Here is a 14773-nt window from a genome sequence, read left to right as displayed (position 1 = left end):
GCTGATATTAAAGGAAGATGTCAGAAAGACAGGTTCTGCATAGCCTGAAAGATGCAAACATCATGTGGTTAATTGCCTTTGGGGGCTGCATGGCAAGGAGCTGAGAGTGGGCCCCTGGCTGACAGCTAATAGGTAAATGTGACCTCAGTCGTCCAACCACAAGGAAATGAATCATGCCACAACCGCTAAGCCTGGAAAACAGATTCCCCGCTGCCCCCCGCCCCCTCCACCTGCCCTAGACCCTCCAGAAGAGAACTCACTCCAGTCAGCAGGTTGATTTCGACCTTGTGATAATCTGAGCACAGAACCCAGCCACACCATGCCCAGACTGCTGCCCTATAGAACTGTGAACTAATAAATGAGTGCTTTTTAAGCCACTCAGTTCATGGAAATTTATTACCAGCAATAGAAATATAACACACTTCCACAACTAGAGAAAATTTAATAGACTTTTCTTTTATCAAAGAATACTTTTTGATCAATTTATAATTTCCTCTTTATGCAGCTCAGCTGAAATGTTACTCTGCCTTCTTTAAGTTATCTATCAGAAATCACTAAGTCAGCCTTTCTCCAGGTATACTTAACCGGACCTTCCTCTGCCTTAAGGCAACTTTCTCTCAGGAGAACACACAGGCTCCCCAGAGGCAAAGGCACTTCTATCCCACATCATTCTCTACCCTAGGACTTCTGTGCTTTGTGCAGATTTGAAGTTTAAATGGGAATGACTTCATTCCAGGATTCCATCCTTTATTTTAGATTGGTTAGGAGTCAGCAAGCTGTTGGTCAGGAAGCTGGGGTGTGCTGGAAATTCCCCAGTGATTCATTTATGAAGAGGATGACAGGGGCTCTGAACGGGCAAGGACAGCAAAGTCACAAGAAAGAATTAAGAGTATCTTTAAATCAGCCTCTTATTGTTCAGAATCATGCAGTTTCCAGTCTTCACTTTTGGGTCGGTAAGTGAAACTAAACTGCATGAGTCAAAGTCAAGGGCACCTGGAGGCCTCTAAAACAGGAGAATGTTATAGGGAGGATATAGAAAAAATACTAAAGAGACCATTTTTTTCCTAAGACCATTGAAAGCTGAGGAGTAGATGTTTTTTATTTTTGTTTTTTCATTTCATGTTTGATCAACCGTTTTCCTAAAAAGAAAACACCAGCGATTTCACTAAAGGCACAACCAGAGTGCCACCATGTGGTGGAGCCTTTATGGATTGACACAGACTTACAGTGACTTGCAGACTGAGGGAGTATTGCAAGAGAAGAAAACTTTTAAGAATGAGTAAACACACCATAGTAAAAGCCAGAAAACTTAATGCTAAAGATTATGTGTCTTCCAAAGCTTAGTGATAGGCTCGATTTTTTTTTAACCATCACATTCCTAGAAGGTGTGACAATGACTCTCACTTTTATATTTAATACCACAAACTTATCATTGATGTGATTTTTAAAGTGAAGTTATTTTATTTAATTGCCTTGATTATTTTCAAAAAGAACATGACTAGCACCCATCATGGGACATAATGGTGTTTGCTCTGGTTCAGGAATAACCACATTTATGCAAATTCCTAATGGCTACCGGCTAATACTTGAGCATTACTAATGATGGTGGTACTAATGATGGTGGATTTTTGGTTTGTTTTGTTGTAGCTTGTTGTTATTGTTGAGCAGATAAAAAAGTGTCACCCCATTTCTCTATTATAGTGGTCAGTTTCAATTACTTCGTGTACTTTTATCACTCTGCTCTATGTTTAAATTCTAGAAGAGAATGTTTGATTAGCTTTGCTTGATTATCCAATCAACTTTTATCCAAGAATCTTGATTTTTAGACTGGCCAAAACTACATGCAATGAAGGGATAGTTCCCAAAAGGGAAACTAGGCTAATAGTAGCAACGTAACAGGTTAAAAATAAACAGCAGATGACAAACACGCTTTGTGCCGTTTCCAGAACTAGTCCACCTCTGGACACTGCCACAGACCAAAGGTGTGGCATATGTGCCATAACATCCAATGTCTACTTACTGATCTCATTGCTGAATGATACAGAGCTTCTTCTGATCAGTCGGAAGTTTGCTGGTTCATGGGCATTCTGCCAGTGTGGGCTCCTCAATTACAGTTTCATTATCAAAGTCATTGATGTCACCTGTCACTTGATTATAAGCCTCCCAGAGAAGACAATATTTGAGGGCCATTTCTGACATGAAGACATTTGTGTTTTGGTTTAATGCTGCATGTTGATCTAAATCTCAATTTTCCCCTATTCCAATGGGAAAAATCAAGAAAGTTCCCACAAAGGACCTGAGGCCCTCTTGACACCTCAGTGAAATGACTTTTCCCTTTTGTAAGAAGATTAAGGCATAAATAATACTGTTGCTGTTGCTTTTCTGTAAATTGTGCTAATGTCTTTGTGCCCCTGCCAAGATAGAACTTGCCCATGATGAAAGAGATTCATGTAGTGTGCAAAGATCCCTTAGTAAAAGTTTTTCTTCGATATTTATACTGTTTAAATGTTCTTTGCCCACCCCCCCAAAAAAGAACAAATCTCCCAGTCTTTGAGGACTCGTGACTGCCTACTCTTTAGGTATTATATAGTCTATATATAGATTAGAGAAAAATACTGTGATCAGTGTCCCAAACCAAGGAGAAAAAAAAATTATTATAAAGTGTCATTTGGCCACTTAATTTATCACCTGGATGAAATTATGAAGGAGGTCAGAACATTCCTGCCCCCAAAATGGCCAGTTGTAGCTGAACAGACTCATTCACAAGCCCCCAGCAATCCCTGAAGCTTTGACTTCCATGACTAAGTTTTTTGGTCTTTCATGATTTCTATTTCATTGGAATCAAAGAATTGGTACATCCGGCCCCAGAGAGACAGTCCAGACTTGTAGGCCCTCGGACTGTTGCTTCCAGGAAGCCACAGCTCTCTCCACAACTGCTCCACTTCTCCTGTGATCTCTCCTCTCACCGATATCTGCATGGTATTAGTCTCATAGAAAAACGTGGAAATAAAGATTATTAAAATCATGGAAGTAAAAATTATTAAAATTACATAAAATAATTATTAACATTAAAGATTATTAAATTATTGAAATAATGAATATTAATATATTAAGATTAAAAGGAATAGTTAATCATATATATGCTATCAAATATTAAATAGCTTTAAAATCTCTTTACAAACTGTTGCTATTAGGTTCGGTTAATTTTTGAGCAGAAAAAGATTCCAACTTTCTCTTAGTATTACAGTTTTTAATAGTTGATTTCTGAGATTTTTTTTCTTGAAGAATTATTTTTCAAACAATTTTCAAGGTAAATTGTCATACTATAAAATCTACTAAGCTACAGGGCATTTTTTCATCTCTGTAGTTGATTCATTTTAGCATTTCATCTAAATGCTGTTCTCCACAATAGCTTTTTTTTCTAATTTCTATAAAAAAGTCATTAGAGGGAGTAATTCCCTCAAAAATATCCTATTATTTCTAGGTGAACAGCAAAAACAATTTGTTGGTTGAAAAGAGAATCAGCTGAGGGGATGTATCATTGATATATGTGTATGCTGCCTTTGTCAGGTTCTTGGTAATTGCTGTGTGGGAAAAACAGTACACGATTGAAGAAAAAAAAGATTATAATGTGTGCAATAATCTAGCCATTGGTAATGATTAAAAATGTTAAAAATAAGAATTTATATTCACCCCGTGCTTTTTCTTCTAATAAACTTCCCATCCCTTCCTTTTGAAGATGAACAAGTTGATTCATAACCAGTTTTACAATACAGAAGCTCATTTTGTGACTTTGCACAGAGTATAATCCAACTCCTTAAATTCACATATGAGGCATTTCACAACGTAGCCTTCATCACTCTTAATTCAGCTCATTCCCAGCAATTTTTTTTTTCTAGCTATCTTCATGTTGCTATTACCCAGGGATACATATACATTCTTGCTTCTGATCTTTTATCATGTTATTCTCTGTACCTGGAATATCTTTATGTTATTCATCGCTCATCACCTAGGTTAGGGGTCAGTAACTATGGTTCATGAACCAAATCTGGTCTGCTGCTCTGCCTTTTTTTATAAATAAAGTTTTATTAGAACACAGCCAGTCGCCTATGATCTATGACTGCTTCCATACTACAGCTGTCAAACTGAGTAGTTAGAACAGAGACTGTCTGGCCACAAAGCCTAAAATATTTATTATTTGTCTCCTTATAGAAAAAACTTTCTGACCTCCAACTTACATCAATACCACTTTTCTTATGAAGTAATCATTCCATCTTAGTCTCCTAATCAGTAGATCATTTCTGTAATTCTAGAGCACTCTTGACAAGACACTAAAGAGTATCTACCTCTGCTTGCAAATGTGGTTATATATCTATCCTTCCCAAAGCAACTGTTTCTTCCTTGTAGACAGAGACTACTTTATTTATTGCTATATGACCAGTTCCTAGTGCAATGCCTGAAAGAGAAAGTGCTCAGGCCAGGTTGGTGGCCAAATAAATAAAATATGTGAGTCACTAAGACATTAAAACATGTAAACCAGAAAGTTATAAGGCAAGCAAAATGTTTTCTACTTTCTTTGAGTATGTTATTTGTTGTAGCTTTACAGGGATTAGAGACTTCTTGATTGGTGGGGGGCAACTTTTCTCTAACTTAGATGGCTTCCATAAAGTAAAATCAAATGATGCTGTAGTCAACAAAGGCCTAAGACTACACTTCTTTCGGGAAACTCAATGTAAAATCAGTGTCTATAAAATATTGTCGCTGACTTCAAAAATCACCATCAAATATATCAACTAAATGAACACAATCCTTTTTAAAAAATTCATTGTAAGAGACCATATACTCCTTCTAGAAATTCCATTAACTGCAACTTGTTCAAATTATCTATTTGGGAAATTCATTCCCAGTCTGCGGCACTTGAATTTAACAATTTCCAATGGTGATAAATCCTCTGTCTTGGGGTGAAGGAGTGTTTATTTTTCTCATATGTCCCAAAGACATCTAGTGACATGTATTATGAATAAGGTAGTAGATAAAAATTGGGAAATGCTCTTTTAACTCTAACAAAGTATTCTTATAAAGCAACTTTTTCTTGTACATATTGGTAATTAGCTCATTCAACAAACACTGGCTGAGTTCTCATTGTACAGGAAGTGTTCAGAAGGCAATTCCAAATGGGGTGCTTCAAAAATGTTCTGAGAATGGCAGCATCATAAGAATGCATATGAGGCCCTATAAACACATAATGAAATCTAACAGATAAGGTCAAATGGGGGCAAAACTGAAGCAAAGAGCAGACTTAAGTGTAGAGTTGGAAAAGTTCAATCTAGAGTTAGATCTCAGGGCTAAGTAGGCTATTAACAGGAAAGCCATAGGTTAGGAGCTGAATTAACAGAGAAGCAGGACAGGGGACAATAGAATGAATGACAATGGTCCAACCAAAACTTCATGAACATGGTGTCTCCTAGAGTTCTCTTTTCTTGCATGATGACAAAGTGGAAAGCGTGTGGGTCAGAATGGGCTAAAGGCACAAAGTCAGAGCAAACATTAGACTCAGTGTTCAGATTGGAGGAAACAAGTAACAGAAAACATCAAATCATCCTTAATAGCAACCTGCTACTTCTATCTTTTCATGTTGAAAGTGTTTAGAAATATAAATTTAGGCCACTTCTGAGGATATAGTCTTTAAACTGGTGAACGCAAAATGCATCTACAAGGAAACTGCTTCTCTTATGTTTTTTTCTCTGCTGTCTTCCCTCTTTCCAGCCCTCAGAAAAGCCCTATAAGGCAGATACAGATAAGTCTGTCAGGAGACACTCCCTTTATGACCCATATATTTACAGTCTGAAGCACTGTAAGACATATAACTCCTCCAATAATCCACAGAAGGATTTATAGTGAGGCCTCTCTCAAAAAGAAAATGCCTCCCAGGCACAAATTATTATCCTGTTTTTATTTTGTGGTATGAATGGTGGTTATATTCACCTGCAAGTGAAGTACAAAGAACACTGCAATTCAGAATCAAAGAGCTGTGCTTGCTAGTTACTTTTTGTACTGACAAGGAGCTTCATACAAATAGAACTGCAATGATGTTTATTTTTCTGGCACCTGAAATTGTAACGCTCTTACTGATATTCGGCTTTCTGTAGCATTCTTGAAGACTAAGAGGAAAAAAAATGACTAAGCAACCACAAAGCAATAAAAGGACACTGAAAGTATCTGTTGTTTGTTTGTTTGTTTTAGCATAATGGAACTCCTTAAGCCTGGATTGATTTATAAGGTCAAGAGGAATATGCCTAGTGGGATCATTGTTACAAGATACGCCCACTTTATAAACCAGAAACTTTTTCTATTGCCCTCTTCCAGTTTGTGAGAGACAACTCCACTCCACTCCTATACCAAACTAATAATTCTTTAAAAAATAATGAGGAGGAAGGGAACCTGAGAGGACATCTGGAGGTAGATTTCCAAGCCAGGCTAATTATCAGACTACCTTGGGAGCTATCAGAGACTACAGAAATAAAAGGAACAAATCTCTGGGCTCAACCCCCTGAGAATAAGGTTCTTAAATCTGGGGTGTGGCTCCCACTTTTGCATATCAAAGGACTCCCCAGCCAGGTTTAAGAACTACTGATCCATTCCATTCTCTCCATACAGAAAAGGCTACCCCTAAATACACGGAAAAGGCCACTCCTAAATCACCCCTTATAAGACAAAAATTCCTTTTTTAAAGAAAGAACAAATGTTCTGGTTTTCAGTATAAAATACATTTACACTTCAAAGCTCACCTAGAAACAATCGACATATCTAGATTCTATTTAAATAGTTACATTTAGATTAAGATTTCACCTCACAAAGTAATTCATTATTAAAATTACGCATGTTCTCTCTTTTACTGTTATTTTTACTCTTAAGCATTTCGAAAAGCATAAATAAAAGAGCAAAGTGTAAAAGTAAAAACACATTGTCCCGAATATGTTGATTTATTTTTATATTTGCCTCAGATCTTTTTTGTTATCGTCAGTTTATTTTGAGAAATAAAATTTTAGAGGAAATGTTAAGTTTCCTCTATTTCTCTCACCAGTTCTGTTCTACATACCATCTCTCCTTCTCCAACAAGTTAAACACTGTCACAGATTTGCTATATAAACAGTTTATAATTTTCTACTTCCACCCCACATCTGTATCCATTAGCAATATACATGTTGATTATTTTTTAAATTTACATTAATGATCTACCATATTTAACATTCTGAAACTCACTTTTTTCTTTCAACATTATATTTTCAAGATCTAGCCATGTTCATGCATGTGTATTGAATTAATTCATCTTAAATACTATCTGAACATTCTGTCATATAAATACACCACCACAATAGATCTTCTATTCCCTTATTAGTAGACATTTGAACTTTTAAAAAATTGTTGCATTCACACACACACAAAATTCTGCTGGAGCATCAGTGTATTTCCCTCTTCGTGCACCAGTACAAAAATTTCTATAGGTATATGAGTTTAACTGCAAAGTTGTAAGTTATATACATTTTTCAAATTTACCAGATAGTGTCATATTATTCTCCAAAGTACTGATTACAGCTTTAATCAGCACCCTATGATGGTGCTCAGTTTCCCGCATCTTTGCCAACATTGACATTATCAGTTCCTCACAAATCGTGCGAATCTGATCCATTAAAACCTCAATTACTTGTGACATCGAGTATATTTTTATGTGTGTATTGTGCATTCAACATTCCTTAACACATCTATATTCTGAGCAAAACATTCCCTTAGAGAAATGTCTTGACCTGACATTTCTCTGCCTCTCTTCCCATTTTTACTACCCATTCACCCAGTTTGCATTTATTATCAACAATAATGGGTCCATTCAGGGTAGGAATTTATCATGATGAGAGGATTATTAAAATAACTCAATGACAATTCCAAATCACCTCAACATGTTCTATAAATATTTATTGAGCGCCTACTAAATGACAACATAGTATAGTAAAGTGTGCCATCTTTGGAGCTAAACTACATGATTTCGAATCCTGGCTCCATTTCATAGCTGGGTGACCAAGGAAATTTTCTTAACCTCTCTGAGCCACAGTAGCCACATATATAAAGTAGAGATTATATATAAAGTTGCATTAGATAATAAACATGAAGTATTTAGCACAGTGGTCAGCACATAATAAATCCTCAAATATTAGTTATTATTATTGTTATTGTGAAGATGTCATTATTGGTAGGAGGATAACAGCAATAACTGTCATGTGTTGTGTTCCCCAGAAAGTATACTCTAGTTAGAGATTAGCATGCAGAAGGTTCATTAGGATGTGCTCTTGGGATCACCATATAGAATGGAAGGGAAGTAAGGAGGAGCAGCCAAATTAGACCTGTATTGATGCATTTGTTCAGTGATTCAATATCCATATTTACAACCTATCAGAAATATCAAAAGTATTGCCCTGAAACCATACCACTTATAAGAAGGAGGGGGAGGAGAAGGAGGAAAGGAAGAGAAGAGGTAGAAAAGAATAGTCTCTGGAACTATTCTAAATATTTTACACATGTTAACTAACATAATCCTCACAACATCCATATAGACAATCCTGAGTTAACAAATGACAAAAATGAGAGAATTTAAATAACTAGCCCACACCCCACAGCTAGGTAGTATAGCTAGAATATGAACCCAGAAATTTCAGCTTCAGAAATCATGTTTTTAACCACTGTCCAGGACTGCCAGAATGAATGTGAATGCCACCAGCAGGCTTTATTAATTTATCATTGTCATTTCTATTATTGCTCTCTACCAGACATTTTGCTAGGTATTTTATTTACATTATATAATTTAATCTAATCCTTGTAATAACTCACGAAGGGCTATATTTTATCCCTATATACAGCTGAAGAAATTAGGAGATGTTAAGTTACTTCCCCAAAGTCATAAAAATTATAGTAGAGCCAGGATTTCATTCCATGGTTGTTTGGCTCTGAAATTCAGTGTTCTTTCCTATTATAATGTGTTTTTACTTTGACAAAAGACTTTCTTTTACAGCAAATTGATGACTATATCATACTCTTATGTCATGTCTTCCCTCAGATAAATAATATCAATTTGTTAACTTCCTTATTGTTTGCATTGTCTCATATTGGCATCCTTTGAATATTTTCCATGTACACTGCTATATTTAATTACAGAAGCAGAATCGAGCATGTAGAGGTTTTGACAATTTTGAGTATAGAATGGGAAAGGTGCCAAGTGTTTCTTACATTCTGAATTCTCATTTAGCATTTCAATGCCATAATTACCTTTTCCAGAACAAAATCGCTGTACTGACTCATATTTAATGTGCTTTCTGAAGTGACCGATAGACCTCTTTCTATGGTGCTCTTAATTTAGATTCCCAACATGTGCTATTTGTATAATTGCTTTAAAAGTATCCTAAGAATTTTAGCTGCTTATCAAGTTTGTGCGACTATTACCCACTCCTAATTATCCTATTTTTAAATTTAAATATTTTACTGATAATAAAAATTTTCAAAATCTTTCCTTACTAGATTTACCCAAGAGAAATTTTTATAGAGAAGATATAAAATAAGAGAAGTTTTACATAAATCTAATGTTATTTATCTATCACTACCCAAGGGTGCAACTTAAAGGTTACTCTCTTTCTAAAGTGTCTTAATTCTAATTAGGTGCCTCAAATACTTCTTAGAAGTATATGTGTGCGTTTGTATGTATTTATTTATTCACATGTATATAAATTGACATAATGGGACTCTAAGAAACTGGAATAGTCTTAACAACTTGCAAACTTCCATCTCCTAAGAATATCTTAAATATATCTATGGGAGAAATTATCTTATTTTGTTGGGAAACCACCAAATGGGCCTTTAAGTTTTGCAAAGATAAAGCAATCAAGACACATTTTTCTTGAGGAAGCCTCTTCAATGTAGTATAATCTAAATGTAATTCTTTTAGTCTGAGACAATAAATATTCTGGAGTCATATAAATTAAGTCTCTACAAACACTCAGTCTGTGTTGGAAGAATGTTTTCCTCTCTATGGATTTAGACTGCCCTTACTTGTTCTTAGATACTCTTTTTATCCAAACAACATCACAAAAATCACAAGTAGTACCCTTGGGACTCTAGTTGGACATGCATGTATATCTCTGGCCTCACACTGGAGGAGGGGGAGGACATATCTGAGGACAGATCTGTGTTTGATGCATGTCCACAATGACAGATCTATTGGTGACTCACCATTCCCACAGGACTATGGGAAAGATTCTGAGGTCAGATTAGTTTATTCTGCCGAGTTTTGGGGGTTCTAGAGTAAAATCCATACCCTTCTGGGTAGAGATGTTGTTTACTTTTAAGGAGATGAATTTACCTACTGAACTATCAGTCATGCCTTTTCTATCTACATCCACCCCCACGATGTCATCCAGTTTCATGGCATTAAGTAAAATGTACATGAAAGCTTCTAAATTTTTATCCTCAGTTCATACCTCTTCCTTAAACACCAGACTCATAAATCCAATTGCCTACTCAAGATATTTACTTGGATGTCAAATACATCTCACACTCAACATATGTTTAAAACTGAGCTCTTCATCATCCCACAAACTTATTCCACCTTCAGTTTTGTACTTTTTGGTCCCAGACAATTCTATTCCTCCAGCTGTAAACCAAAACCTTTGAAGACATCTTCGATTCCTCTTTGTCTCATACCCAACATCTGACACATCTCACAAAGCTACATTCAAACTATATATCTAATCTGATCAATGCTTACCACCCCGACTGCTACCACAGAGTCCAATACACCAAAATCTCTCCTCTGGATTATTGCAATCAGCTTCTAACTGATCTCACTGCTCTATCCTAACTTCTCCTGCAAGCAATTCTCAACCCAGCCAGCCTGATGACTTTCATTCAGTTAGTGTCACTCCTCTATACCGTATCCTCCCTTCATTCATCGTGTCTTACAATCACCTACAAGGTCCCTTATGATCTAATTCCCCTCGGATCCCCTATGCCCTCCCCAATCTGGTCCAGCTACATCTCTGACTTCATCTCCTTATATTTCCCCATTTCTCATGTCGTGGTAGACATATTGACTTTATCCCTGTTCTTCACATATACAAGGAATTCTCTCAATTCAGAGCCTTTGCACCTGCTGGTCTTTGTGACAGAAATGTTCTTCCTCCAGATGTGCACCTGGCTTGCTCTCTCGTCTTCTGAGATCTTTCTTAGATGCCTCCTTCTCAGTAAGGGCTTTCCTAACCACCCTAATTTAAATTGTATCTTAAAAACTATCACATCAACATTCTTCATCCCTTTCCCTGCTTTATTTTTTCCCCAAAGCTTATCACCATGTAATAGCATCTGTATTTCTCCTTAAGTATTTTGTTTATTGTCTAACTTCTCTCACTAAAACATAAAGAGTATAAGGGCAGGAATTTGTCCTTTTTTTTTAACCACTGGTTTCCCAGGACTTAGAACACAATTGTTCAATAAATATTTGTTGACTAGATTATTAAATCTCTCCTAGAAAAAGAAGAATCTGGGATAGAAGATGGAGAGGCATCTCCAAGGTCATTTTAAGGGGCCTGGTATTACTTTGATCTGTATGCCCAGCGAACTCCCAGTGTAGGTGGGAAAGGGGGAGGAGGTACAGTGAGGGAAGTCCTGAGAACATGACAAGGGGCATTTAGTGATTTGGAGGATAACCAGCTCTACATATAAAATTTCTGAGCACACTGAGTTACAAAAGGAGCATAGCCTCCATGCATGTATTCTAACCAAAGAGTCTTCTGCTACAAACCATCATGCAGAACTATTAAATATAATTTGGGAGCAATATTTGTTTATGATAGAATTTAAAACACCAATTTGGATTTGGAGAATTGGTTTTATCGAAGGTATATGATTCAGCCTCCAGAGGACAAATCCTTGAAAAATAAAGTCCCAGCATAAGCATGTTCACCACTATTGATCTAAAGGCTTCCCAAAACAATCCTAGGAGCCTGATCAGAATCCATGTTCTCAATTTGGCTTCTAGTGTAGGGCCTTGATCATTATCAGAAAGATACAGCTGTATGGGCACTTTGACCCTTGTATTTATTAGGCTTTATTCAGAATAAAATAGCTCTAGGAGGAAAAATTAAAATTAATATATTCTATGTGTTAAGAAAAAAGACCTAGCTTTTTAAAAATGATTATTCAGGGCATAAGAATTTTATGGCCAAGGTAGATTTTTAGAGAGGTGAACTAGATTCATGCAGCTATATAAATGAAAAAGCTTGGTAAAGTACTGGCAAAGAGAAAGGTGTGGGTACCTAGGACTCTGAACAAAGGATCTTAGATGACCCAGGAGCCACCTGACATTGTTTATCTCCTAGTTTGGCATATGTCCATGGTTCTGGAAGTAGAGGGTTCCTTGAAGCATCTCCTGCTGGAAGTGCTATACGCTACCAAATGCTATTGCTTCAGAACCCTGGATCAGTGCTATGTGAGAAGAAATTCTGAGAAAACTGGTGAAGGGGCTGGACTTTGTCTCTGAGTATAGAGAGAAAAGGCAATAGTGCAAGCAGATGCAGGATCCACCATCGGCAATGACCATAGCTAAGTAAGTTACTTATATTTCACAGGGGCAGTGAAGTTCCACTGACCTCTGGGCTTTAGAGAGAGAAAAAGGAGAGGAAAAAAGAGAATGAGAACATGAAGGAAATAAAAGTAAATAAATTGTTTCTGACCTTTCATCCCAAGCATTTCACCACAGCAGCTGTTCAGCCTTCCTCACTTCCTGCCCACACAATTTCCACCTGTGGGAGTAATGAAAGCCCCCAGGAAGCTGTGTAGAGACAGTTAAAATGCATGAGGTACTTAGAGTCTCATTCCATGTCCAGAGAACAGTTAATTCTATGTTTCTCATCCCTGTTACAGCCTTAAATGCCAGTTCCTTAAGTCATCGCTCCCTTTCCCAGCTGAATCATTCTTGACCTAAGCAACTTCTCACCTAAACATCCCATTAAGTAGTAATTTTGAACTTTTGTAAAATAGTTGACAATGCTAATCGGAGAGAATTAGATTCAGTTGGTTTTGCAAAGTGCTCAGACATGGGTGATTTTTATAAGCCCCAGGGGTGATTCTAATTTAGTCAGTTGAGAATCATTACCCTCCACAATCCTCACCTCCTAGTCTTATCTTAAATTTGGTTTCTCCCTCCAAATATTGCTTTCCTTTGAGTGCTTTCAAGTGTAGATTTTCTTTCAGAAATCTCAAATGCCTCAGGACAGGGGATGTCACTTGTCTTTTAGTTACTAAATGCTGAAGGAACTTTCTGCAGCAATCCTTCCTTCCATGGAGATCTGAGACTACTGCACCCTTTACCCTTACTCATTAATATTAGTTATCCACCTTCATTTTCCAAGCCATCTTCTGCCATCATTCTGAGGACTTCTGGGAACATGTAAACACCCCTTCCAGCACCCCGGCTTTATAGTTCTTTAACCTTTAGAATTAATTCCAATTATTCCCTCATGACCGCAACTTGGGCTTTGTTGTTATCAACAGCTGCTCCAGCTCAGAAAGCGTACGCACCAAAGTTCAACCAGCCCCATGTAATCTCTTGTTATACTTCCAATCTCTACTTAGAGTCTGATGCAACCTTTGAGCTTCACCAATTTCTCCCGTATTTCATCCTGTTAAGAGTTTCGCTTCCTTCCACATTCAGTCTAGTCCACTAGGCACATTATATTAATCACTTCTTCACCATCCTTCTCAATCCCTTCCTTCTTGTTTGGATTCACCTGCCCTGCAAAGTCTCAAACATGAATCAAGCCAACCATCTAGTCACTTCCACTCTCTGTGATATATACACATTCATAGTATCTGATCTTGTTTTTGTGGTCACAAAGAGAATAAATATATTCCTAATTCTGACCAGCACTTTGTTCCATTAGCCACAAAAAGTAAATATAAGGTACTAAAAGTTTATGTTTAATGTGAACTGTCATTTAACCTTCACATCAACCTTCATAGGCAGTTGCAGTTATTATTCCCATTTTATACATGAGGAAAATAAAGCTCAGAGAGATGAATAACTTACCCAAGGTCACACAGGTGTCATGTGGTGAAGACTACATTCAAATCATTATCTATTTGACTCTTGAATCTCAGTTCCTGAGCTGCTATTTTATATTGACTCTCTCTATGCTTGCTATACTGCTGTTCTTAAAGAGGTCCAAAAAAATGAGATTGCTACTTAAATTGTGTTTCTTTATTTAATTGTTTATTTAAAAATGATTTGGTTATATGTTATATTGCCAAATTTCTCATAATATAAACTAATCAATATTTTCTAATTAAATAAAATCTAGAATATTAGTAAAGTTTATTTACTTATTTATTAACAGTATTGTAGATTTCAAAGAAAGCAGCCTCTCATGCCACAACTACACAGGTAGTAAATTCAGGTACAACTAAGGACCTGAGAATGGCTTACATCTTTTAGAAACTAGTTCTGACATACTGAATTCTGAAGCTACTACGTTGCTTTCTCCTAAGAGAATAGAAATTTGTCTCTACAACTACCTGTGCATTAGAATGGACAACTCCTCTTCTTTGGGCATCATCCATTTCTCAGCTGGTTTCCCCATCATCTATCCCCACTCGTATGTCCACAGTCACTATGTGTTGCATGTTCTGAAGTGGTAGATGTGCCAGTAATCACTCAGACTGTGAGAACATAGGAAAC

This window comes from Pteropus vampyrus, unplaced genomic scaffold (genome assembly GCF_000151845.1).
Source record: "Pteropus vampyrus isolate Shadow unplaced genomic scaffold, Pvam_2.0 Scaffold3, whole genome shotgun sequence".
Lineage (NCBI taxonomy): Eukaryota > Metazoa > Chordata > Mammalia > Chiroptera > Pteropodidae > Pteropus > Pteropus vampyrus.
This window is presented reverse-complemented; position numbering follows the sequence as displayed.